At 49.4% G+C, this 26,417-nt stretch overlaps 2 long non-coding RNA genes across 5 annotated transcripts; one reads left to right on the top strand and one right to left on the bottom strand.

The window, feature by feature from the left end:
* The first annotated feature begins 14,293 nt into the window (after positions 1–14,293).
* On the top strand, positions 14,294–15,059 carry LOC125508591 (uncharacterized). The gene is made up of 2 exons (XR_007283619.2): positions 14,294–14,501; positions 14,617–15,059. It is a non-coding gene; the product is annotated as an uncharacterized LOC125508591 (long non-coding RNA).
* LOC125508590 (uncharacterized) lies at positions 14,859–21,580 on the bottom strand. Of its 4 annotated transcripts, XR_015604303.1 has the most exons (6): positions 21,241–21,580; positions 20,582–20,822; positions 18,397–20,495; positions 18,135–18,305; positions 15,048–17,726; positions 14,859–14,978 (listed from the first exon to the last, which is right to left on the bottom strand). It is a non-coding gene; the product is annotated as an uncharacterized LOC125508590 (long non-coding RNA). The 4 variants fall into 4 exon arrangements; XR_015604302.1 differs by lacking the exons at positions 14,859–14,978; positions 15,048–17,726 and having other exon boundaries at positions 17,765–18,305; positions 18,397–20,034; positions 20,219–20,495; positions 21,241–21,562; XR_007283615.2 differs by lacking the exons at positions 14,859–14,978; positions 15,048–17,726 and having other exon boundaries at positions 17,765–18,305; positions 21,241–21,563.
* Between the last annotated feature and the right edge of the window lie 4,837 nt (positions 21,581–26,417).

Genomic DNA, 26,417 nt, shown 5'->3' with positions numbered 1-26,417 from the left:
AGAGCCGATCATGAAGTTAATATACAGAGCTTCCAGAAATCACACATTCACCTACATCAAAAATGAAGCCTCCACCTGCCAAAATCACATGCCTAGTTCTTATAGTGTCCCAAAGGCAGTATGTAAGGCAGCGGAATGGATGATCAAATCATAAAACACAATCTAGTATTTACCAACGTTTCAGTATCCTGCACGTCGGACTGGATCTCAGAGAGCCTCTGCTTCATCTTGTCTGCTTAGATCTCACCATGTAAGACGAAACCAACAACAGCGAATAGAAATAGGCACGGGAAGAGAGGGTGGTGATCTTGGCGAAGACCTCGCAGACACAGAGTCGCAGTACTGGTGCTCGTAGCCCTGGAACACCTCGCTGCTTATGATTGCTCTTCTTGATCGCCTTTCATGGCATGTATTAAAGATAAATGGTAGCTAACCAGACCTAGCCGCTGTCACCGCCGAGAGGAGGTTGAGTAGTCAGTCATTTGTGTAGGTGAAAGCTGCTATGTACGTCCTTGATCCATTGCCCGCCGTACAGGATCGACCCATGCACTTGAGACAATACTGGGTGCGCATCGAAGCAGACTTGATGGCTATGTCCCGGATCCACCGCCCCCTGTCCTGCTTGACCCATCCACAGGAATCAACACCGGACGCACCGGCTCATCGTCGATGCCGACGAGTTGTTTCATTGCGAGGTCAAGGGGGGCCACGGAAGGGCCGCACTAGTGTCTGTGCTACGCGCTACTCGCTAGCGGCGTCAACTGGGAAGGGGCGGCTAGGGTTTGAACAGGGAGGAGGAGACACGGCTTGCGTGGATTTTTCGTTGCTTGCGTGCGTGGGTATGACGGTTTTGCTGGTTCTTTCGCCGGATCGCATGGGGGTGGGACCACATAATTAAGAAGAACGAATCACGTTTGGGGTGGAACGTACGCAGGGAAAACCAACAGCGCACGGGAGGGAGGCTCGACGAAGTAAGACGAGAAACGGAATGCTACGTTTCTTTTAGGTATTATTATTATTAGAGAATTAGAGATTAGAGATTATTTGTTTCTTGAAAATCTATTATTTGTTTGCTAAAGCAAATTGCATTAATGAGAGAGATCCGTTGATTTGGCTAAGGTAGGAAAGAATCTATTATTTGTTTGCTAAAGCAATTTGCATTAATGGGAGACCTCCGTTGATTTGGCTAAGGTAGGAAAGAATCTATTATTTGTTTCCTAAAGCAAATTGCATTAATGAGAGAGATCCGTTGATTTGGCTAAGGTAGGAAAGAATCTATTATTTGTTTGCTAAAGCAAATTGCATTAATGGGAGAGATCCGTTGATTTGGCTAAGGTAGGAAAGAATCTTTTTTGTTTCCTAAAGCAAATTGCATTAATGAGAGAGATTCGTTGATTTGGCTAAGGTAGGAAAGAATCTATTATTTGTTTCCTAAAGCAAATTGCATTAATGAGGGAGATTCGTTGATTTGGCTAAGGTAGGAAAGTTAGATTTGTGATCTTTTTTCATTAGGAAAGTGTTAAAAATAAACCGTACCGGACTACCAACTCCTCCATTAGGTTTTTTTCGCTGGTTAATTTTCGTAGGTTTTTTTGCTGGATTGTCTTGGATGCGATCGGAGGTTAGGCCCTGGATTGCGTGGGGTGGGCGGGCGCTTCGGTACGCGGTTTTTTTGGTTCATGGCGGCTCAGTGTGAGGTGGGACGAGGTACCAAAAAAAATCATGGGAGGTGGGATGAAAAAAAACCTGAAAGCGAGACTACCAACTGCTCCATTAGGAGTAGAGATATGAAAATGGGTTAGTACTCCTAGGAGTACATACTCCTATATGCCACATATCTCATATACTGCCATGTGGTATTATATATAATACTTTATCATTGTAAGTATGTTTATATATTATATATAACATATTCCAAAGTGAGTTAAATGAAAAAATTGCAAGTTGGCCCATGGTTTTTATTGTATTTGCGAAATATGTATAGATTTGTACGTAAAAAAGCATACTCATAATACAATGCATACTACCTAAAAAGTAGTATATATACTACATACTAGACGTACATATTCTCCGATTTGATAAATATTACATATAACATACAAAACTGAAGTGCTGGTAACTAACACTGGTGGTAGATAAAATTTGTCACTTATCGTTAATGCCCGTGCATTGCAACGAGAGAGAGAAAATAAAACGACCCTAACCCAATAAGTATTCCCACTCACTCCACACAATGGTCCATATCCCCTATTTCAATAAATGTGCTTCACTGCGTAACAAACATCAATTATCATTAATCAGGCTGGCCAGATAGAGAATAAGTTTGTAGATGACCAAAATGATGGTTCAATTAACAAAAAAATTCTTTGGGCGCTAATTCGAAACATGCAATGTGGATCCTAGTCAACTAACCTGGTAAACAACTTTATCCTTAGACTACTATACCGATAATAAAAATATCATACCCGCAATGCTTATTTTGAGCTATCATCAGATAATAAAGTGTGGTAAAGTTAATTGTGTGCCTCCTCCTTTAGGAGTAGAGATAATGCTTATACATACAATGGTCCAGAACCTCACATGAGCATGACGAGGAAAATATTATATGTATGTGAATATTATTTTCCTCTTTGGAGGTTCTGGCATTGTTTACTACCAAGGAGTCAATCCGGAGGGATATTACTTGGGGTTAAGTTCGAAACGCTAGAAATGATGTTCTGGACGCTAGAAGTGATGTGTCACCTTCTTTAGGAGTAGAGATAATGTTCATTTTGTGATTAGTTTTATGTGCAACACTACACGAAGGGAATATATGAAAAACGTTGAAGTTCTATTAGTCATATTGTGAATATTTTACCGGCTTTTGGCCTTTTGGCCGAACCAAAAAAGGATCTTCTATTACAACAACCATTGTAGTGAGTGGAGAGGAGATTTCACCTGAAGAATCACCGTGAGGGGATGGGTATATCGTTGACTCAATTCTATGGAGCTGAGGCGAGTCAGAGCTTAGGGGCAATCCAATAGTGCAGAAAGGGTTGTGCAGACAATGTTGATGCTTCTTTTAATCACCATCTTCTCAGGGGTTTCATGGAAGCGGTCCTTCGAGACGACAAAGGCAGATTCATAGCTGGAGGGAATGAGAAAATAGATTTTTGCACGAATGTGTTGATGGCGGAAGCTTTAGCTCTAAAATTCAGTCTAACACTGGCGCAATAGGCGGGATGCAATCGCCTTATTATAAATTTAGATAATATGGAGGTGGTTCATACTACGAATGATGGAGGACAGTCGGCGGGTGCGGCGGCAGCAATCTTCGATGACTGTTTTCATTATGCTTGTGATTTCGTTACTGCTAGATTTGAACACTATAATAGGGAAGCAAATAAAGTAGCTCATGAGCTTGCTAGATTAGCTAGATTTTCTTTGACTTTCGATTGGTTTGAGGAGAGCCTTTAAATGAAATTGTAATGATCCTCACAAACGATATACTAATTACAAATGAATAAAGTCTGAGTTTTTTAAAAGAAAAGAAAGCATCGCGCAAACAGACAATACGCTGAACTGAACAAAATATAATTTTTAATTCTAGACAAGTGCTATGCGGCCAACCACAAATTATATGTTCATTATGTCTAAATGATGGATTAAATACGCAATTTGCAAGAATGAGTCTAAGCCAACCATAAAGTCTGAGGGGTTTGATCAAACATTTATGTACAGATTTTTCCAAAAGTGTGACTTGCACTAAAAGCATCTCCAGCCGTCCCTCAACAGGCCCCCTAAGCCACCTTTTTTAGCTCCGGCGAAAAAAGCACCCACTCGCGCGTCAAGAGTCCAATTTTCGCCGGTTTGTGTCAAAATTAGCGCCGACAGACCCAGGTTGAACCCAGCGCACTAGGGATAGATCGGGGGCGCCGGGGGAAAGAAAAATGGCGACAAAACTTCTCACGCCAGATTTCCACCCTGTGGGCCCGCCGAGTCAGCAACTCGTCTTCCTTGTCCTCATCGCCTCGCATCGTCTCCTGCGAGAATCAATGCCAAAGCTTCCCGTCGGTCAGCCTTCCATTGATCACGGGCGGCGCAGTAATCACGAGCCGATGCGCGTCCTGCCCTTTTCCCGCCACGCGTCCACACCCCTTTGGCCCTCTCGCCGCTATAAAAGCCGACCTCGCCGGCCCTCGCCACACACTCGCAATCGTGATCTATCTCGCCTTCTCTCGCCCGCGCTACTCCAGCCAAGTGTCATCCATCTTTCTCGCACAGAAGCCATGGCAAAGAGGTTCCCCGACGATGGGGCGGCGGCCAACGGCTCCGGGCGCCGCTGGCTGCATGAGTGGGAGGCCCGCCTGCTGCACGAGGCGGATTACCCGACGCCGCCTGACATGTGTGTCCCAGCGCATGGCTGCTGAGCGCTAGCGGCATCCCCGTTCCCCCGCCGCCCTCCGACGCGGATCGCCCTGCCAACCTACCGGAGTATGCACGCCAAGAAGCACGGTACGCGGCGGACAACACCCTCCTCTAGACCGCGTACTTCCTGCGTCGCCACGCCAAGCAGCTGGCGTCCACCAACGACGCACCGGCGCCCAGGGGTCTCCACAACTCGGAGGGCTACCGTCAATGGTGGGGCGCGCCAGTCCAAACTCTCTCCACCGTGCTCAGGCACATCGAGGGCGGCCACGAGCCACGACTAGAGTATCCGAAGCCGTCCATCTCTTACTACCGCGTGAGTTCCTAGATACTGAGGCGCATGGACACACCGTCCTCATCGTCCTCGGGCTCCCGCTCCTCCTCGTCAAGATGGAGCCGCAGGGAGACGCTGCTCCGTCGGTGCAGCCACGGCGGTACCCTCGTCATCAATGAGGGCGGTCGTGCTCCTTCCCCTCCCCGCAGCCACTCCCGCCTGGTCAAGTCGAAGAGGCGAAGAAGGAGCCGGCAGCGACTGCCGTGGTGAAGCAGGAGCACGAGGCGATGGCCGCCGACCTCGAGAGCAGCCTTCTCTAGTCATGGTAGGACTACGTGGTGTAGGAGATGGAGCGCCAGCGCCGTGCCCTGGAAGAGATCGTCGCGCGTCGCCGCGGCCGCGACGAGGGCGACATCGTCGTGCTCTCCGACAGCGACAACAAGGTCACCACGCCGAGCCAAGTCATCCGCATCGGCGATCCAGGGCAGGGCTCTAGCCAGGACGCACCGCTCTTGAGCAACGGCGGCGACGACAACGACGGCGGCGACGACGACTACACCGCCTTCTACAAACTCCTCGGCATGGAGTAGGCATAGTTTTAATGTTTATTCTATGTTTTTTAGTCTCCCAAAAATCAATGTAAAAATCGCCCAAATTTCGTCCAAAACGCCTGAATTTCGCAGAGTTCTTGCGTTTCTAATTGGTTTTCAACTTCTGTTGTGCGTTCGCGACTGGGAATTGCATGCCCCCCAAGCTGAAAATTTCGCCAACGGTGCCCCAAGAGGCACTATTTTTGCCCAAAAATGCCCTTGGGGGGGGGCGAACGGCTGGAGATGCTCTAAGTCAGAGGCATGCAAACAAAACACTAGAACTATCATCTAGGAGAATAAAAGCATTAGAGCATCTCCACTCATGCCCCCAAGAAGCCTCCTTAACCACTTTTTGGACGTCGGCGGGCAGAAAACGTCCCACTCGGGCCCCAGGACCTCACTTTTCGTCGAATTAGCCAAAAATACAGTCGGCGCTCCCGTGCCAAACTCATCCCACCGGGGGTCACTTGGGGAAGGAGAGAGAAGATTTGCATGTCGTTTGGCCCACACTCAGCCTCCCACTCCCTTTCTCCATCCTTTTTCACAGGGCCCCGCTCATTCCCCTCTCCCACGCCCGCGTGACTCTACTCCAACCCCCACCACCGCCCACAATGTAGCCCTCCTCGCGCAGCTTCTTCTGGTCGCCGGTGCTGGCGCTCTGCCACCACCGCGCGCCCACGGCCGCCACGGAGACGCTCGACGTCGAGGCATCCTGCTCACCGCGCCGGCACTCGCTCCCACGTGCCTCGTCTCTGCCGGCCCTGTCCGACGTCCTGCTCACCGACTATGCGCGACCCGGCCACCCGCCGGCTCCCGCGAGCACGCCTGCGTCGGCTGCGCCCGAGGCGCTCTACGCTCCGCTCCGCGTCATCTCCTCCGCCGGCTTCAGCTTCGTCGCCCCGTCGAGTCCACTCAATCCGCACCACGCCCAGCCTCCCGAGCCGCTGGGCTGCCTTGCATGCCGCCCCGCTCTTTGGCTCCGCCGGTGGTCGAGTGCTCTCCACCTCGCGCGTCCCCCTCGCCGGCCACTCCTCGCACGTGTCCCCGCCCCTGCCGGTCGCGACCCGACTGCACACCGCCCCCGCGAGCGCCACCTCTCCTGCGCCGCGACTCGGCCCGGACGGCCGCGCTGTCTGCCCGTGCCTCGTTGGCCGCCGACGAGGTCTCCCACGCTGACCTGAGGCCGACCAACACCATGCCTCCTCATTTTCTCAGCCTCCTCGCGACGTTCCCGCGCTTGGCGCTACTCCGTCGGCTCGTCGCCACAACGTTCGTTGTGCTTGTGCTCGCCGGCCTCGACCCTTGCTGCCTGGGGCGCAACGAGTGGAAGAAATTTCACCCCCATGCTAAAATTCTCGTCGGCAGCCCCCCCAAGTAGCGAAAAAAATGCCTCCTGGGGCAAACAAGTGGAGATGCTCCTAGACTAGCCACAATGGGTAGTAACATAGTAGTAACATGCCTATGTTACTATTCTATGTTACTACCTCTATATTGAGAGTATATGTGTGATAACATGCAACACTTCATTTATTAGTCTATAGACTCATCTTGCCTTGATATGTGTGATATTACTCATACTACTAGTAAGGCGGCCCGTAATGAGTAGTATCATACCTTAATATCATGCACATGATACTAAAGTATGATACTACCTCCATAATGTATAGTATCATATATACTAATATCTTAGGTGACTTTATTTATTACCATGCATGACACATAGTAGCATTGCATTTATTATGATACAGTATCATGATATGATACTCAACCCTCTCTTTCCCTATTTAATTCCATGCCACATCAGCAAAATAGTCTAGTTGGCATGCATGATACTAGTTATGATACTCCCATTACGACTAGTCTAAGGCTAGTCATAGTGGGAGTAACATAAGTAGTAACATACATGCCACATAAGCAAAAAAGATGATGTGTCATGTAATTAATGAAGAAAGAGGCAAATAGAGTAACATAATATGTTACCGTCACATAGCGCTTTCCAATGCAAAATGAGTCTACAAAGCAATAAATAAATATATATATATATGTGTGTGTGTGTGTTACTATACCTATGACACTTCCTACTATGAAGGTAATAACATAGACTAGTAACTTACGCATGTTACTATTCTAAATTACTCCCCATTATGTTATCACATGTCTCTCTTTCTTCATTTATTGTTTGCCACATTATCTATTTTATCTAGATATATGTAATGCTACTATCTATGTTACTCCCGCTGTGGGTAGTCTTAGCACATGTACTTCCATAGACTAACCAAGAGCCGGTACAAAGAAGATGCTGACGGCATGCTTGCACCTGAAACAATAAATATGGCATGCCGTGGTAACATCAGACTTCTAAGGGCATCTCCAACAGTTTATATGTTAGCTTGTTGGTAAAATATGCCATGTCATCAACCAACATCTTAACATACAACAACTTCAATGGGTTGTATGTAGTTTATCCAATAGGATGTGAGATAATAAATAAGGTGCTCTCTCATTCTACATTGGATCTTGTGCAAGTTGTGTTGGTTCATTAACATGCAACCTTCCTCTCTTTCCTCATTTATTGTATGACACATCATTAAAAATCCTATGTGGCAAAGTCTACCGACAATTATCTTACAACCATTGAAGATGTCCTAACACTAATCCATATCTGAGAATCTGAGTAAGGAATAAAAAAAGGTTGATACCACACATGCAGCATCCTCGAAGCAACATCTGGACAGCAGATTATAGACAGGTGTGAGAAAACAAACAAACGGGATTTTTGTCCAGCGACGGCAAAGAATTAATGAACCGAGGTGTGGAGGAAATCACCACATACAGAGCTACGCATCAGCATCGTACATGTAAATGGAGGAGATCTCACGAGCACCGTGGTGGGCTTGAGCTGTGAACGAGGACTCCTGCAGAAGCTCCCTAGTCCTCCTACACGAGAGTGGAATCCATTGACGCTGGCGACACCGTCCCTCCATGGCTCCATGCAGAAGCTGCCTAGTCCTACACGAGAGTGGAATCCATTGACACTGGCGACACCGTCCCTCCATGGCTCCATGCTTGCTCCACACGCTTGTGAAGGTCCTTGCAGCTCGCTGTCTGCCTCGGCCGTAGAAAAAAGGAGGAAAGGAGGCGACCAGGAGCAGCGTGTGGCGGACTAGCCCGTGAAGGAGCAACACGTGGTGGGTGGAGAGGGAGCTCGCGCGATCCCCATGGAGGAGGAGGCCACAACCACCTCTCCTCGGAGGCTTGGGGAAGGAGCCCGTGTCGGTGATTGCTCATGCCCGTCGAGAACCTCGGCCACCTCACGCAGATCTCGGCGGAGGATGCCGTCGCTCCCGGTGGTGGAGGCTGCATCAGATCCGTTGGGCTCCATATCCGTGAGTACAGGTGGGACCTCGCTTGGTCTGGAGGTAGGGGATTATGGAGCGGCTAGTGCTCAGGCTGAGGGAGATGGTGGAAGAACACGAACCGGGATTCTCCTCCCTTTCTCCTCTCCCGCGACCGCGCCGCCCTCGCGGGCGACCGGTCGCGCCCAACCTTCTCCCCCGCGCACCTCCCCCTCCCGCTCCCTCCCTGCCGCCGTCACCGGCGCCTGCTGCGGGCCTAGCCCGGGCGACGTTGGTGGCGGCGCCCCCTGGTCTTTCCCCTCTAGGGTGTTCGCCGGCGCGGGACGAGGAGACCCCAGGTGGTGTTTCTAGGCGGCGGCGGGAGCTTCTGGCGCGAGCCGGGGCGGGCTTCTGGACGGTGGCATCGTCGTTGGCGGCGGGGCGATGCGGCGGCGCGGTCTGGCGACGCCCGCTCGGCCCAGATCTGGCCCTTCGGGCCCCATCTAGGCCTGGGCGGGCCGACGGCGGGGTGGGTCTGCTTCGTGGCTTCCGGGAGGGCAGGGAAAGGCGATGAGTGGCAGGGTGCTGGCGGCGCTATCGCCGGCTTGCCGCAGCGTGGCGGTGGGGCTTAGCGAGCCCGTTTCGGACCTGGCCGGGCCAGGGGTAGCCTGACATGCGCTGCTGCCGCGTCCGGACGGCTCCCGCGACGGTGCTGAAGGCTCTGGCCTCCCGCACGATGGTGGTGAAGGTGATTCTCTCCCATTCCGCTTCGATGCTGGTTCTTTGTAACACCCACGATGCGGCTATATCTCCCACGTGTCGGAGCACGATTTAGAGGCATAACCGCATAGTAGGCATGTCGTAAGAGGGGTAATCTTTACACATCTCATGTACTGAATAAGAAAGGGATAAAGAGTTGGCTTACAATCGCCACTTCACACAATACATAATATAGCATACATCATCCAGAATACAATCAAGGTCCGACTACGGAACCAAATAAAGAAAGACAACCCCAAATGCTAGATCCCCGATCGCCCCAACTGGGCTCCTCTACTGATCGTCCGGAAAAGACACATAGTAACGGCTCGAATCCTCGTCGAACTCCCACTTAGTTCGGTCGCGTCCCCTGCACTGGCATCATCGGCACCTGCATCTGTTTTGAAGTAATCTGTGAGTCACGGGGACTCAGCAATCTCACACCCTCGCGATCAAGACTATTTAAGCTTATGGGTAGGAAAAGGTAGTGAGGTGGAGCTGCAGCAAGCACTAGCATATATGGTGGCTAACTTGCGCAAATGAGAGCGAGAAGAGAAGCAAAGCACGGTCGAGAAGCTATACAGATCAAGAAGTGATCCTGAAACTACTTACGTTCAAGCATAACACGAGACCGTGTTCTCTTCCCGGACTCCGCCGAAAAGAGACCATCACGGCTACACACGTGGTTGATTCATTTTAATTAAGTTTAGTTTTAAGTTATCTACAACCGGACATTTACAAATTCTCATCTGCCCATAACCGCGGGCACGGCTTTCGAAAGTTCAAAAATCCTGCAGGGGTGTCCCAACTTAGCCCATCACAAGCTCTCACGGCCAACGAAGGATATTCCTTCTCCTAGGAAGACCCGATCAGACTCGGAATCCCGGTTACAAGACATTTCGACAATGGTAAAACAAGATCAGCAAAGCCACCCGAATGTGCCGACAAATCCCGATAGGAGCTGCACATATCTCGTTCTCAGGGCACACCAGATTGTCCAAGATTCCGGTAGGCCAACCCAGAGTTGCCCCTGGTGGCCACCGGCTGCTGACAGGTTGGACCAACACTCAGAGGAGCACTAGCCCGGGGGTTTAAAATAAAGATGACCCTTGAGTCCACGGAACCCAAGGGAAAAAGGCTTAGGTGGCAAATGGTAAAATCAAGGTTGGGCCTTGCTGGTGGAGTTTTATTCAAGGCGAACTGTCAAGGGGTTCCCATTATAACCCAACCGTGTAAGGAACTCAAAATCAAGAAACATAACACCGGTATGGCGGAAACTAGGGCGGCAAGAGTGGAACAAAACACCAGGCATAAGGCCGAGCCTTCCACCCTTTACCAAGTATATAGGTGCATTAAAGTAAACAAGATATAATAATGATATCCCAACAATAACCATGTTCCAACATGGAACAAACTCCATCTTCACCTGTAACTAGCAACGCTATAAGAGGGGCTGAGCAAAGCGGTAACATAGCCAAACAACGGTTTGCTGGGAAAGGTGGGTTAGAGGCTTGACATGGCGATATGGGAGGCATGATATAGCAAGTGATAGGTATCGCGGCATAACAATAGAGTGAATAACTAGCAAGCAAAAATAGAAGTGATTTCGAGGGTATGGTCATCTTGCCTGCAAAGTTCTCCGAGTTGACGAAAGCTTGATACTCGTAAGCGTACTCAACGGGTTCCTCGATCACGTACTCGTCTCCCGGCTCTACCCAAAGCAAGAGCACAAGCAAAATAAACAACAATCAACCACGGTGCAATGCGCAAGCAACATGATGCAAAACATGGCATGATATACGGGATGTGATATGCAATGCATATGCGAGCTCCAGAAGGAAAAGATTGATCAAGGCATCAACTTGGCAAACCAAGTGCGCCGCTGGAAAGATGAGTTGATTTTGGTCGAAATCGATATAAAGATCACCGGAATCGGATGCACGGTTTGCAAATGGCAAGCAAAACAAGAATGGCACAATTCTGCGATTAACAGCACGATGCCATCTAGAGTGCAACAAGAAACTAAGCTACTGCCCTCCAACATAGCAAAAAAGCATATGGCAGTGATCTACTCAAGATGCTTGACAAAAGATGAATACTGAGCTACGGCTAAATCACACAAGAGCAGGTTCAAATAAGCATGGAAAAAGTGCAAAAGATATCAGCTTCACAGACTTAGTGAAAATACTAACATGTCAGGAATTAACATCAGAAAGCAATGTTTAGAGCAAGCAAACAACATGCTACAGGAACAGATCATAGCAAACAAAGGCATGGCATGAATCTACTCAAAGCATAGAACAAAAGTCCCTTACTGACCATGAGCCAAAAGGGCACAGAAAATATTATGGCACCCATGTAAACATAGCAAGTTTCGTTAACAGATTCAGACTTAGCAGAAAATAGAGCATGGCATAAATAGAATTATGAAGGCATCTTTGCGAGCTTGATTCACTCATCACAAGGCATTTCATGACAAGCTAATCATACTACCAGCAATAAGACATGTTCAAGAAGCTAACCATGGCAAGAAAAAGTTTATAGCATGCTTGGATCAACTACAACATCAATGGCAAAATTGATTAACATGTAAACAATCTGCCAGGAACATTTTATAGCAAAAGTAGAGCAAGATTAAGACATGCTAGGGACTCCATAATTACAAACAGGGGCATGAATGGATAGAGCATAACCATATGTCCAAATCATCCTTACTGAACATACTCAAAAGAAGTATGGATCTCACTGTAGCATCACAAATACATGACATAAAAATAACATCAGGGAAATGACTTAGTAAAATTCTAAGTCTCTGAAATCAACAATATCACGAGAGATACTTTGCATGCTTGTGTTAGTCACCACAATGATCACAAAAATACATGGCATACACCCCTGTAAATATGGCATGGCATAGATCTAAATACATATAGAGCTCATGTCCATATGCAGCACATAACAATTGTAGCGAAAAATGACAAATGCTCATACTCTGCTAAGAATCAGCACCTAACATTTTATAGCACTCTTGCATCAGCCATTTGGGCATCAAGATGGACTCAAACAAGCATGGCACAGTGGAACAAAAAGAAGAGCACATCATGATGAACATTTTGATATATTGCACACACAAAACGGAGCAACGGTCATGAAGTTATGTCATGATGAACAGAGCAATAAAATATGAGGGGGAAAAGACTTAGGGAAAAATTAGACCTCCGAAAACTGGATCTAGGGTTTTAGGCTCGTGGTACGAGGCTCGCCGTAATGGATCTCGCCGGAATCGTCGTGGTGGCCGGAGTCCGAAGCAGAGGGAGGTCGGCGACGAGGGAGGAGAGGCCGGGAAGGTGCTTCCGACCGGAGATGCGGCGAGGTGGCGGCGTCCGCGGCGGTGCGGCGGTGGGCGACGAGCAAGGCGGGGACCGGGACCGGCGGGCGGAGCAGCGGACGGTGGCGGGGACGCGCGCCGGGTGGAGGCGCGGGGCGGCTCGGGCCCGCGGGGGCCGGCGATGGGCCTCGCGGGCCGCGGCGGCAGAGGGCAGTGTAGGGACACGTGGCGCGCTCTGAGAGGCTCGGGGCGGCGGCGCGTTTTGTCCGGCCGGACCGGACATGTCCGGCGGCGCGGGGTGGACGAAGGCTAGGGTTTCGCCCGAATTTGGAGGAGAGGTGCACGTATTTATACCTAGAAGGAGGTGGGAGTGCCTAAATGAGGTGTAGTTTTTGATCACACAATCGTGATCCGACGGCGGAGGACATGGATAGGTTTGGAAGGGTTATTGGGCCACTTTGGAGGGGTGTTGGGCTGCAACACACACGAGGCCTTTACGGTTCCACGGTTAACCGTTGGAGTATCAAACGGGCTCCAAATGACACGAAACTTGATAGGCGGTCTATCGATGGTGTACCAAGGCCGCTTGGCAAATCTTGGTCCATTCTGAGAACGTTTAGCACCCGCTCACGAAAAGAGGCAAAAGGGGGACGCCGGAGGACGTAGGAGTGTCGGATTGCAAAACGGACAACGGGGAAAATGCCCGGATGCATGAGACGAACACGTATGCAAATGAGATGCACATGATGACATGATATGAAATGCATGACATGAATAAAATGTAAAACGAAGGCAAAACCCAACCACAAAGGGAATCTCATAACTTAGAGCCGAAAATGGCAAGAGTCGGAGTACAAATATGGCAAGTTACATCCGGGGCGTTACATTCTTCCTCCACGGGGCGCGTCTTTCCGGTCCTATTGGCCTCATGTTGGTGTTCGCAGTGAGGCGGCGTGGGTGGCGGTGCAACTGCGTCGGCGCATGGTGGTGGACAGCGGCCTGGCTGGTCGGCTCCGGTTCGTTGGGCGGTGGGGTTGGAGTGCGGGAGAAATCCTTGTCGGTTCTTCGGCTCTGATGCGGTGACACCTGCGGATGCCACCATTCATTCCTGGAGGGTTTCGGTGATATCCATCCCCCACCTCCCTCCGCGTGCCGGGGAAAACCCTAGGACATGTCCGGGCAGCAGCGTCGTAGGCGTCGCATTCCTTCTTGGAGGTGTTGCTTGGTACGCGACGGTTCGGAGCCTCGGGTTGTGGTGGTTTATTTCTGGAGGGCGTAGCGGTGTCGGGTCATCCGCACTTTGTCGAGCTGCCGTTGTTGGCATTTGTTTATTCTTCTTTTTCTTTTGGGCTTGATGTACTGTTCGCCCCAGCGATCCTTGTATCGGTGTTGGTTGCTTTGGAATACAAAGCGGGAAACCCTTTTTTGATAAGAACACGAGGCAGTGGCTTTGGTGTTTTACGCGCGGAGCGTGTTCGAGTGGCGGGGTTTTTTTGATTTTTTGCCACCAATTACTTTGGGATTTGACAATTTGCCACTTCATAAATTCAATTGATCTAATGCCACTCTTTATATTAGACTTTGATTTTTTGCCCTCTGTCAAATGGGTCCCGCATATAATGACCAAAATAGCCATGCTCCCAGATTGACCAGGAACAGGAGAGGAGCTCTCGGTCGCTCGTCTCATCCCCTTCCTCTCGCCGACAGCAACACCAGGAGACCGCGGCGGCTACTCGGTGGCGAGTCGCGCTTGGTTGTCCTCGACGGCCGACGGTCCTTGTCGTCCGCGACGACTACATCCTGGTGAGGTGAGTCATCTCTGTCCCGCTCCCCCTCCCGCGGCGGTTACATCCGAGGTTGTGCTCTGCTATCGGCCATCATAATTCCGTGATGTGTGCTACCGCTGCTGCTTGTGCTCTGCAGTCGGCCACCGCGTTGCCGTGATGTGCGTTGCCGCTGTGGCTTCGATGACCACGGCTGCAGGGACGCGTCGTACAACGCGGCACGGACGAACTGACCCTTCCCTTCGTCGCCTCAGACAACAACAGCTCGTCCATGGTGCTTTTGCAGGTCGTGTCACGCCGTCCCCGAGCAGCATGGCCGCTGACTCCATGCAGGTCTCCGGCAGCGAGGGCCGCCGCCCTCATACTGCTCCTGCCCCGCGACGCGTCGTCTACCCTGAACCGTGGATTAACAGCACCATGCAGCCAGAGCCTGCAACTTTCTTTCTTTCTTTCTTTTTTGACGTTCTCAGAGCCTGCATCTTGGTCCATGGATGGATGCATCTGTATGAACATCATCGAGTGATTCTAAGTTCAGAACATCATTTGGACAATAATTAATCAACTCCTTACATTCTTCTCTCACTGCTGCTCGTGGTTGTGTGCTGCTACTCGTCGTTCTGTGCAAGCGTCCATGGAGACTGGAGGAGAGAACGCCAGACGAGGCAACAGGCGTGGAGGTGGGGAGAAGAGAGGTGAGCTTGAGGCGCCGGGAAGCCGGAGAGAGCGTCGGCCGCCGCTGGATTCATCCCGATTTGGGGAATCGTTTAGCTCTGTTTTAGTCAAACAGCCACAAAGGGTAAACCTGTCCAATGTTTTGTGTATATATTATGTCAATCATTTGCTAGTATTGTTTTTTTGAGTAAAAATGATAAAAGATCAAAGTGCAAAGAAAAGAGTGTCATCAGATCAACTACAATCTAACTAGTGGCAAATTGTCAAAGTCCAAAGAAAATGATGGCAAATAATCAAATCCCCCGAGTGGAGGAGGCAGGCAGAGCATCGAGAGACAGAGCATCAACCAAGCGCTTCATTGCAACGATAGCAGGGTCAGGCCGAGAAACGGTCAGTTTGGATCATGTCATGGCCCTCCTGCCTGGAGGCACAGCCATGCCTGGTATGGACGGCAAATGGTGGAGTTTGGGCCTCATCATATTTTTCCTAGCCCGGATTTGTCCCTGAGTCTCACAGACAGTTGTTCGGTTGTTGCCCTTGGAAAGGGTTAGTTTGGATCATGTCCTGACCCTCCTGCCTGGAGGCACAATCGTGCCTGGTGCGGACGCCCGATGGTGGAGTTTCTCTGCCTGACCAGGCTAGCGTGCAATGAAGTGTTTGGTTGATGCCTGTCCTGGTAGAGCAATGAACGTCCCATCAACAGGCTTAGTACGGTTACTTTTCCATCTAGGCAGCTTTTAGACTCGTGACCGCATATCCAGGTTTCCGAATAGGTGTTCTAATCATGTGTTCCAATCATGAAAACTGAATCAGCCAGCAATTTTGTCCCTTTATTTAAATTGGCTAATTGCGTACCTCTTACTAAACGCACCGATGTTGCATTGAAAGAATGTGACAAAATAATGAGAATGAGAAAAAGTGTTTGCACAATTGTTTATCTGGAACTACAGCATATATTAATCTAATCTAACAAACTAACAAAGAGAAACTTATGCATATACTTCAGGTTGACTGCAATTGGAACGTGCATGGCAGCACAGGAGTAGGCACAAAATCCTCCGCAAAGTTCGGCGAGGCACCACCCCTAGCCGAGCGGAGACCAGCTGCACCAACATGGATGTGCCCAGGAGCAGGCACCAACATGGATGTGCCGGCTTGCATGTCATTCTTGAGGTTGCCCAGGGTCAAAAACCAAATCACCGCCAGGCGCCAGAGCTTCAGCCACGAAAAACTCTAGCATTGTCTTTTTCAATAAAGAGTATATATTAATACCGCGAAGATACCAATTACACTCAGTCTCTAGAACACACAATGCCCTAATAAGATAACGGATGCACACAACAAAAAAGAAGAAGAAACTTAAAAAAAAATCCAGCTACAGTGTTCCAGGCCTTGCAGCAGCAGCACAACCACCACCAAGATAACACCTGATGTCCGGATTCTCCAAAAGCGACGCCTCCAAAGAGAAAACAATGCACCAACGCCGTCATCGCCCGATCGTAGATCTTGGGTTTTCGCCCCGGAGATAATTCCGCTCTCAAAAAAATGCCTTCAACAAGGCCATTGCCAGGCACAACCAATTAAGAATAGACCTTGGATTTTGACCTTGAAAGGCAAGACTTTGAACTTCACCTGTGTTGTCGCCCCCACTTACATACCGCTGCTACGAATCCTGAAACTCCAAGCAAGTTCCTCAACACCGTAGGCTCCAATCACCATTACTAGTCCTTCAATCTCGGCTTCCATGACATTCTCCGCCTCCGGCCTCACCATGGAGCTAAACATATCTCCTGGTGGCAACAGATAGCAGAGCTTCACGCCGCTCGCTCCTTAATGGAGAACCATGGGCACGGCCGAATCCCACCCGATCCAGCAATCTTCAGGCATAACACACCCATGGGAGTACGCTGGCGGAGCCTTCCGGAACCCGCACCCCAGCCAGATCAGTAAGGACAGGCGTCATGCAAATCTTCATCTTGGCGCAAGAGGAACCCTAGGACCGCCGCCTTTATTCGAGCACACTAGTAGGCCCCCACACCGCCGGTCGGAGCAACATCGGAGAAGGCAACAGCAGCGCATGACCACAAACAGTCCATGGCAGGGGGCGACCCACCACGCCACCGGAGATTGGTGCCGATGCTGTGCACCACCCGCCGCGAAGACGCCGCTCCAGTTTCAGGCCACGGCTGCGGGTTGCACCGCCCTTTATTCGCTGCCACCACTCCACAACCGCCCATGCCGTCGGCGCTGGCCAGGGGCATGCCAATGAAGTGGGGTGGACTCCACAACCGCCCATGCCGCCGGCGCTGGCCAGGGGCACGCCAATGAAGCGGGGTGGAGGGAACGCGGGAGGATCCTCCGGAGTCGCCCGGGCGGAGGCGACCCAGGAGGCGGCTAGGTTTCAGACGGGTCCTTCCCTTCCCTTGGCAGAGAAGGTGAGGGTCGCGAGAGAGGGGTGGAGCGGCAAGGTGAGGGTCGCGGGAGAGGGGTGGAGCGACGGCGCTGGAGGGAGTAGCAGCCAATTTACACCCGACTTGTTGAGTCAGTGATGGAGACGTCGTCGTCGGAATCGCGCTCCTGTAAAAGAAGCAACCACACACAATGCGGAATGTAACTTTCTCACTTCACAGATTGTGTAAGTAGCAACCAATTTTTTTGAGGATTAGTCTCACTCGACAGATTGTATAAGTAGCAGTCAATATTTTTTTAAGTGGATAAGCAATCAGACCGAACTAACAGTTTCCCAACATTGTTCCTAGAAAAAAAAAACTCCCTCTGTCCTAAAATAAGTGTCTTAAGCTTAGTACAATTTTGTGTTTGCTCAAAAAAAAGCTTAATACAACTTTGTACTAGAGCTAGTACAAAGTCGATAAGCAATCAGACCGAGGGAGTAGCAGCCTATCAATCTTAAAATGCAACCCCTATACTAAACAGGAAGGTCATTCCAATATGATGTATGTGAGAAAATTGAGACCAAGGCCGTACGGAAGTCAAGAATGGGACCAGGAAACTTCTGGGTTGTCGAGGAGATGTTACTTCCTTTAACATTAGTGACACTGATCCTAGTGAGAATAACTGTCAAGGAGTATGAGGAGAGGGGCCAATCTTTAGTGCCTTGGTCGCACTTTCTTTCTGGCTCGTCACCCCTGAGGTTCCCTGTAACAAAAGTGGAAAACATGGTACCCTTTTAACAACTGGACAGCGATTTATTTGAAAGCACAAATATGAGGGCTTGTTACAATGATACCTGAGCGCGTGTCCAAATTATATTTAAGAAGTCGATAGGCAATCAGACCGAACTAACAGTTTCCCAACATTTCTGCATCAAGGTTAATAGCATTAGTAACATAAGTGATATCAATTAGAACCCTTTAGGTAGTTCCCTGTAACTGTTCACGCAAAACTAGACTAACAGCCTTATATGCCATGAGCTCCCAAGTACAAAAGCAATATTGTACACATATATACTTTGTTTTCATAGGGCTGATGAATTGAAGAGATTAAGTTTTTCGTAGCAATACTTGTACACATAGATACTTGTGTTGAACTATGTACTTCGTTGCTACTTTGTTTAATAAAATGGACGTGTGCATCACCTGATGCAGAACCCGTGGGTAAAACCTCCTTCTCGAAAAAAATCAATCACATCGAAGTAGATGAACACATGTGCTCAACAAAAATTTAGCCAAAGACACATCGATTGTTGGTGCTGGTACTGGTAGTATAAACTCTTTTAAGTGAAGGCCTAAGCCAAAAAAAAAAGATGCTGGGCAGTGGCACAAGTTGGGATAAACCAGGCAGGTGGGAGGGCCACGTGGAGGAAACCAGCTGCCGCCTGCCAAGGAAAACAGCCCAGGTGGTGTGTCGTGTGTACACCGACAGCCGAGAAGCAGAACGTGCTAAAAATTAGAAGTAAAATGTGGCACAATTTCCTTTAAATGGGTTAAAACGGATGAAAATCTCTTAAATAGAGTAATTCCTGTCAAAAATGTCACAGGAAGGGGTATAAACCGGAATTTATTATACATAAGACAAACTTCATTTGGAAGCAAGAAAAGGCATCAACAGAAAGTATATGGAATAGTGTTTCCAACTCTAATTAACCAACTTCAAAACCTACAAAACTGGTCACTGAACAAACACGTTATATCCCCAAAGATGCAGAGTAGAAAAATTTAGCAGTTTCAGTTTTTCCTGGAAATCTGATTCTTTGTTTTTTTAGGAACAAGTTGATTCTTGTATGAACAAAATATATTGTCGACGTCCTATAGAAGATCCAGATAGTGGTGTTGTGCTAACCAACGACGCGTACCCTACCTTAGGGAACATGTGTCACCTCTATAAGTATAGAAAAATATACAGGTCTTGCAACCCTTTCCTTTGTATCAGACCTTCCCTCTTTCTTTCGCTTGGCATGCTAGTTCTTAGAAGTTATACCTTTAGGTGTGCCTTGCTGCAGCACATTGGAACCCTTCTGTGCTTGATGAACAACCAACGATGGTTGATCTCATCCCCTAACTCGGAGCAACAAAGGTGAAAATGGACATGTACACAAACTCTATTAAATAAGACTAGTGGAGCATGTCATGTGCCATGAACAAACTTACCGGCAGAACTAATGAATCATACTTTTATCATTCTTTCTATGCATACTTTTAACAGTTCCAATTCTGCCTCCCTGTTTTCGAGCAATAGCTTGGTTTTGCTTTTCCTTGAAGCAACTTTGAGAGACAAAAGTTCAGAATTTTTGGCATCATATTGTCATCCAACAATATATTTTCATGTTTGAGATCTAAGTGAATAATACAATTCGTGTGAAGATAAGGTAAATCCTTGCAAATTCCTTGATTATTTGTTAGCGCTTTCTTCATGCAGATTAATGCGTCTACAAAAAGAAAAAGGAAGTTCCATATTTAGGATAATTGAAGCTTTTAATCTTCATAAACACTACATAATAGACAATAATGTAGTGAGTAATTTCAAATTGTATGTGTGAGGTGCTTGAAATAGATATATTTTTCTTGAACAATAAAAGATGGAATGCAATGTTGCGTCCCACATGATCTTACCTATCATATTGACATGAAGACCTCATATAGGTAGATACTCACAAGCAGAGCAGTGGTGCTTATTCATCTGTCTTCACAGATTTTTTGGATGTATCTTTCCATATTTCATTATGTGTGAACACAATATCTCAGCATTCAAACAATATATTTGTGCTATGTCTTTATCCGTTCAACCTCACTTCTTCCCATTCATATGTGTGTTCGAGAATATTCTCACTTCTTCTCATTCATATGCGCGTTCGAGAACTTCAATGTGAATATCATATGCACAATCATCCTGCAGTTGCAATATGCCTTATCAGTATCAACTTGAGCTTCAAAATTAACCGTGGTTATGAACGAGACAGCCAAAAGTTATCATACCTGAATGTAGAGAGCGCTATCAAATAATCAAAGGAATTTGCGGGGGTTTACATTATCTTCACGAGAGCCGAATTTTTCACTTAGATCTCAAACCTGAAAATGTATTGCTCGATAACAACACGGTGCCAAAAATTACAGACTTTAGCCTCTCAAGATGCTTCGAAGAAAAGATTAAACCTAGGTCAACTATCACTTCAAAGTTCCAGTAGCATGCTCTCCAGCTCATTTCTCCTAGTTCTAGCTTCAAAATAAGAGTAGAAGTGTTAGTTATGAGGCTAATGGACCCAACTCCTAGTTACTCAAGTAATCATGAAGGGCAGAATTATAGCCTCTTGTGTGACAGTGTTCACATCAATAACAGCATAGGTAGAAAGAATGGTAAACGACGGCAATTTTTTGGCAATAAGCAGGACGACTATTGTGCGCAGAAAGCATGTGTGGAGTAAATCGATAATATTTTTTTTGAAATCTAATAAAAGCGCAGCAAAACTAGTGGTGAATAAACATGGGAGATTAGATGTGCGATGAGGAACTTAACAGTGAAAAACTCGAAGCTAAGTTATCGACCATGGAGAAGAGCATATGCATATGCAAGAGCACCCAACCTAATTATCAGGCGATTGTCAAGGAGGGAAAGAAGATAGCTTCGTGTGACTTACCTATGAGCTTCAGATCTCGAAAGGACTTGTGAGCATGGTAGTCTGAGAGTGAGAGACGAGGGTGGTGAGATCTGGATCCGGCGTCCAAATATGTAGAGGAGATTAGCACAGCTAACAAGGACTTAACTATGCGGGAATCCTGCTGCTTTGGTCTGTTTTAACTTGTCTGCCGTCCGTCCACTCTATGCAGATCAGAGAAATAATTAGGGAAACGTTTCATAACGGCGCGCCGGCCGAATCAACGATTCGGCCGGGCGTTCACCCACGCGGACGCCATGTAACACAAGGGCTCGCACGCAGTCGTCTTTCCCCTATCCTCTTCTCCACACATATCTCATCCGCGCATGCTTCGTCTCTGAATTTCTCTTCCCCGTCTTCATCTCCGCGGACTTCTCTGCCTCTCTCCTTGTCCTGCCTCCGGCGAGCGTCGCGGCTTTTCCGGTAAGGACAACACGGCATGGCGGGGACAGAGGAGGAAGCACGCCCGGGAGCTGAAACTGGTGGACGAAAAAGCTACATCCGGCTACGCGTGAGCTGCAATTTCTCTCCCCCGTCTCTATCTCCGCAGACCTCTCTGTCTCTCTCCTCGTCCTGCCTCCAGCGAGGGCCATGGCTTCTCCGGCGAGGACAACACGGGAGGACAGGGACAAAGGAGAAAGCACGTCAGGAAGCTGAAAACGGTGGACAGAAAAGCTACAACCGTCCACAAAAAAGCTACAACCATCCACCAGAAAAGCTACAACCATCCACACCAGATGTTGGAGCCGGCCAGAGTTGGAGCTACAACCAGCAACTTTTGTTGCTACAACCGACCACACCAGATGCTGTAATCGGACATTTTTTTGCTACAACTGATGTGAGCAACAACGGTGGCAGTTATTTTTGCTGGAACGGGCATCTAGATTTGCTGGAACCAGTGATAAATTTTGCTACATCCGTGATGAGTGGGGGCGCGAAGGTGAGCTGCGACCGGCGGCCACAGGAAAAAACTACAATAGTATTCTAGAGCTACAATGGCGATGCACGGGAGCTGCAACCGTGGTTTTGTTTTGCTACTACGGGCAACCAATTTGCTGCATCGGTGACAGCGAGACGACATGGCCGCCGACATGTCGTGCCGCAACCAAGCGAGGGGAGTTGTAAACCATGGCCACAAGAGCTGGAGGTCCAGTGGAGCTGCAAGGCGACCCCTGCGGCTGGGATGTTGCAACCGTTGTCTGGCGAGCTGGAACCGCGGTGCAGTTGAGCTGCAAGGGGAGGGAGCAACCTCTTGATATTTCGGATGATGCACCTGTGGACCGGCGGAGCGAGATCGGTGCTGGAACCAGTCCGACGGAGCGTCAGCGACGCTACTCCCCGAAGTTGCGGTGGTCACCACCGACAGTGCGGGAACTTTTCATCAAGGATGCTGGAAACGCCCTGTGACGCCCCCGATTCAATCGTACACTAATCATACACGCAAACGTGTACGATCAAGATCAGGGACTCACGGGAAGATATCACAACATAACTCTACAAATAAAATAAGTCATACAAGCATCATATTACAAGCCAGGGGCCTCGAGGGCTCGAATACAAGAGCTCGATCATAGACGAGTCAGTGGAAGCAACAATATCTGAGTACAGACATAAGTTAAACAAGTTTGCCTTAAGAAGGCTAGCACAAACTGGGATACAGATCGAAAGAGGCGCATGCCTCCTGCCTGGGATCCTCCTAAACTACTCCTGGTCGTCGTCAGCGGGCTGCACGTAGTAGTAGGCACCTCCCGAGTAGTAGTAGTCGTCATCGACAGTGGCGTCTGGCTCCTGGACTCCATCGTCTGGTCGTAGAAATCGGGTATAGGAAGGGGGAAAAGGGGGAGCAAAGCAACCGTGAGTACTCATCCAAAGTACTCGCAAGCAACAAGCTACACTACATATGTATGCATTGGTATCAAATGGAATAAGGGTATCGTATGTGGACTGAACTGCAGAATGCCGGAATAAGGGGGGATAGCTATTCCTATCGAAGACTACGCTTCTGGCCACCTCCATCTTGCAGAATGAGAAGAGAGTAGATGGTAAGTTCACCAAGTAGCATCGTGTAGCATAATCCTAACCGATGATCCTCCCCTCGTCGCCCTGTTAGAGAGCAATCACCGGGTTGTATCTAGCACTTGGAAGGGTGTGTTTTATTAAGTAACCGGTTCTAGTTGTCATAAGGTCAAGCTACAACTCCAAGTCGTCTTGTTACCGAAGATCACGGCTATTCGAATAGATTAACTTCCCTGCAGGGGTGCACCACATAACCCAACACGCTCGATCCCATTTGTCCGGACACACTTTTCTGGGTCATGCCCGGCCTCGGAAGATCAACACGTCGTAGCCTTACCTAGGCACAATAGAGAGGTCAGCACGCCGGTCTAAATCCTATGGCGCAGGGGTCTGGGCCCATCGCCCTTTGCACACCTGCACGTTGCGAACGCGGCTGGAAGCAGACCTAGCCTAGCAGGCGTTCCAGTCCAATCCGGCGCGCGCCGCTCAGTCGCTGACGTCACAAAGGCTTTGGCTGATACCACGACGTCGAGTACCCATAACTGTCCCCGCGTAGATGGTTAGTGCATATAGGCCAGTGGCCAGACTCATATCAAATACCAAGATCTCGTTAAATGTGTTATCTGAAATAACCGTGAACGCCGACCAGGGCCAGGCCCACCTCTCTCCTAGGTGGTCTCAACCTGCCCAGTCGCTTCGCCACAAAGATCCACACAGAGGACCGTCGGGAAAGTATGTCCTTCCAGCCCCTAATTCGTGAATCAACCGCGGGTACTCCTCGAGCCAACCCGACTTTAGTCATCACATGTATCATATATAAAGTATATAGTGTATACCCGTGATCACCTCCCGAGTGATCACAGCCCGATAGTATAGCACGGCAGACGGACAAGAATGTAGGGCCACTGATGATAAACTAGCATCCTATACTAAGCATTAGGATTGCAGGTAAGGGTAACAACAGTAGTAGCAAGGACAGGCTATGCATCAGGATAGGATAACGAAAAGCAGTAACATGTTACACTACTCTAATGCAAGCAGTAGAGAGTAGAGTAGGCGATATCTGGTGATCAAGGGGGGGCGGCTTGCCCGGTTGCTCTGGCAAGAGAGAGGGGTCGTTGACACCATAGTCGAACTAGGTTCGCCGGCAGTCTCGGGGTCTACCGGAAAAGAGTAACGGAGGGGGAATACAATAAATAATAGAGCAATCAAAGTATCACAAAGCATAACAAGACAATACGCGGTGTTAGAGGTGACCTAACGCGGTACGAGATGATACCGGTGAAGGGGGAAAATATCCCTGGTGTTTTGCGTTTCCGGACAGATGAACCGAAGGGGGAAAGTTGCGTGTTCGCGATGCTAGGGATGCGTGGCGGACGAACGGGTTGCGTATCCGGATTCGTCTCGTCGTTCTGAGCAACTTTCATGTACAAAGTTTTTCCATCCGAGTTACGATTTATTTTATATTGATTTTAAAAGATTTAAATCATTTTTAGGATTTGTTTAATTTATTTAATCCAACATTATCCAGAACAGTATTTGCTGACGTCATCATGACATCAGCAGTCAACAGGGTTGACTGGTCAACCTGACGCATGGGTCCCACATGTCATTGTCTGTTCAGCCTAATTAGGTTTTAACTAATCTAATTACTGTTTAATTAATTAACACTAGTTAATTAGGTTAATTAAACATTAAGTTAATTAATTAATTAATTAATTAATATACATTTTTATCATTATTTATTTATTTATTTTAAAACTTTTTATTATTATTATTAACGTTCTGGGGCCGGGCCCCATTTGTCATTGGGCCAGGGGGCCTTGCGGCGCTGGGTGCGTTAACGGGCGTAGCCGGCGACAGGCGCCAGCCCGCCCCTGTCAGGGCGCTGCGGGGCAAGGCACCCACCGGGGCAGCGGCGAGGCGCGCGCAGCCACCGGCGAGTGGCGGTGGGGCGCTACAGAGTAACAGGGCGGCCCCGTGGAGGACATCGCCGCGGGAGGGAGAAGAGGCCGGGGCGGCACAGCAGCAGCGGAGCGGGGGCCGAGGCGGCATGCGGGTGGCGGAGCAAGGCGGCTGCGGGGGTGGAGCAGAGCCGCGACGGAGTAGGGGCGATGGGAGGCGGTGACGGGTAGGGGCTCGACGACGGGGTCGGTGGTCGGTGGGACCGCGCGGCGAGCAGCAGTGGGAGGCACGGCTAGCGGTGCTCGCAGCGACTGGGAGGCAGCCGAGGCGAGGCGCGGAGCACGGGGCAGGCGCGCACGTGCTTCAGCGCGGCCAGGAGGAGGGCCGGCCACGGCGTGGGCGCACGGGACGCGCGCAGCGCGCGGGCGGCACGGGAGGTCGGCGCGGTGAGCAGGGGAGGTGGCGAGGCCTGCGCGACGGCAGCGGAGCAATAGCTCCAGCAGCAGTCGCGGCAGGAGAGCAGCGGCGGGGGTCCTCACCGTGAGCTTGTAGGGCAAAGGCAGCGGGGTTCGAGGTGGCGGCGGTAGTGTCGCCGTCGATGGGGGGCGGCGCCATTCGGGGGAGTTGCGGGCGTCGGGGTCGACCCCGTCGATCCGACGATGGAGCTCGACGGCGGGGATGAGGAAGCAGCGACGCGGCTCCGGCGAGTGGACCTCCAGGCGGCGGCGTTGCGGTGAACGGCGGGGCGTGGCGTCGGCGGCAAAGCCCACGGGCGGCGACGGGATCAATCCCCCCGATTCAGATCGGGGGCAGAGGAGGACGAGAGAGTGGGGGTCGTGGGGGAGTGGGGGGTAGCGGGCTCTAGGTAGTGGGGGTTGAACCGCTAGGGTTCGACCGGGGTGGGATTAGTAGGGGGAGGCTGGGCCGATTGTGGCCTGGTGGCCAGCTGGGCCACAGCCCAGCAGGGGGGGGGCTTTGTTTCTTTTTCTTTTTCTTTTGTTTTTTTTGTTTTTGTTAGTTTAGCTTCTTTAAAATACAAGTTAGCACCTAAATTAGTACCATCAAAATAGGCCACTGCCAAACCTAGCTAGGACCCAAAATAATTTAGTTTAATATTTTTATATACTTAAAAGCAATTAAATTATTATTTTAGCCACAATTTTTAATTAGTTTAGGGCATTTAAACACTTTGGAAAAGGTTGGTTCCACCACCAAAACTAGTTAGGGATTATTTGCCA

Source organism: Triticum urartu, chromosome 5A, assembly GCF_056163025.1.
Source record: "Triticum urartu cultivar PI428250 chromosome 5A, HENAU_Tu73, whole genome shotgun sequence".
NCBI classification, from domain to species: domain Eukaryota; kingdom Viridiplantae; phylum Streptophyta; class Magnoliopsida; order Poales; family Poaceae; genus Triticum; species Triticum urartu.
Note: the sequence above shows the minus strand (reverse complement) of the source record. Positions and strands in the feature narration are given on the sequence as shown.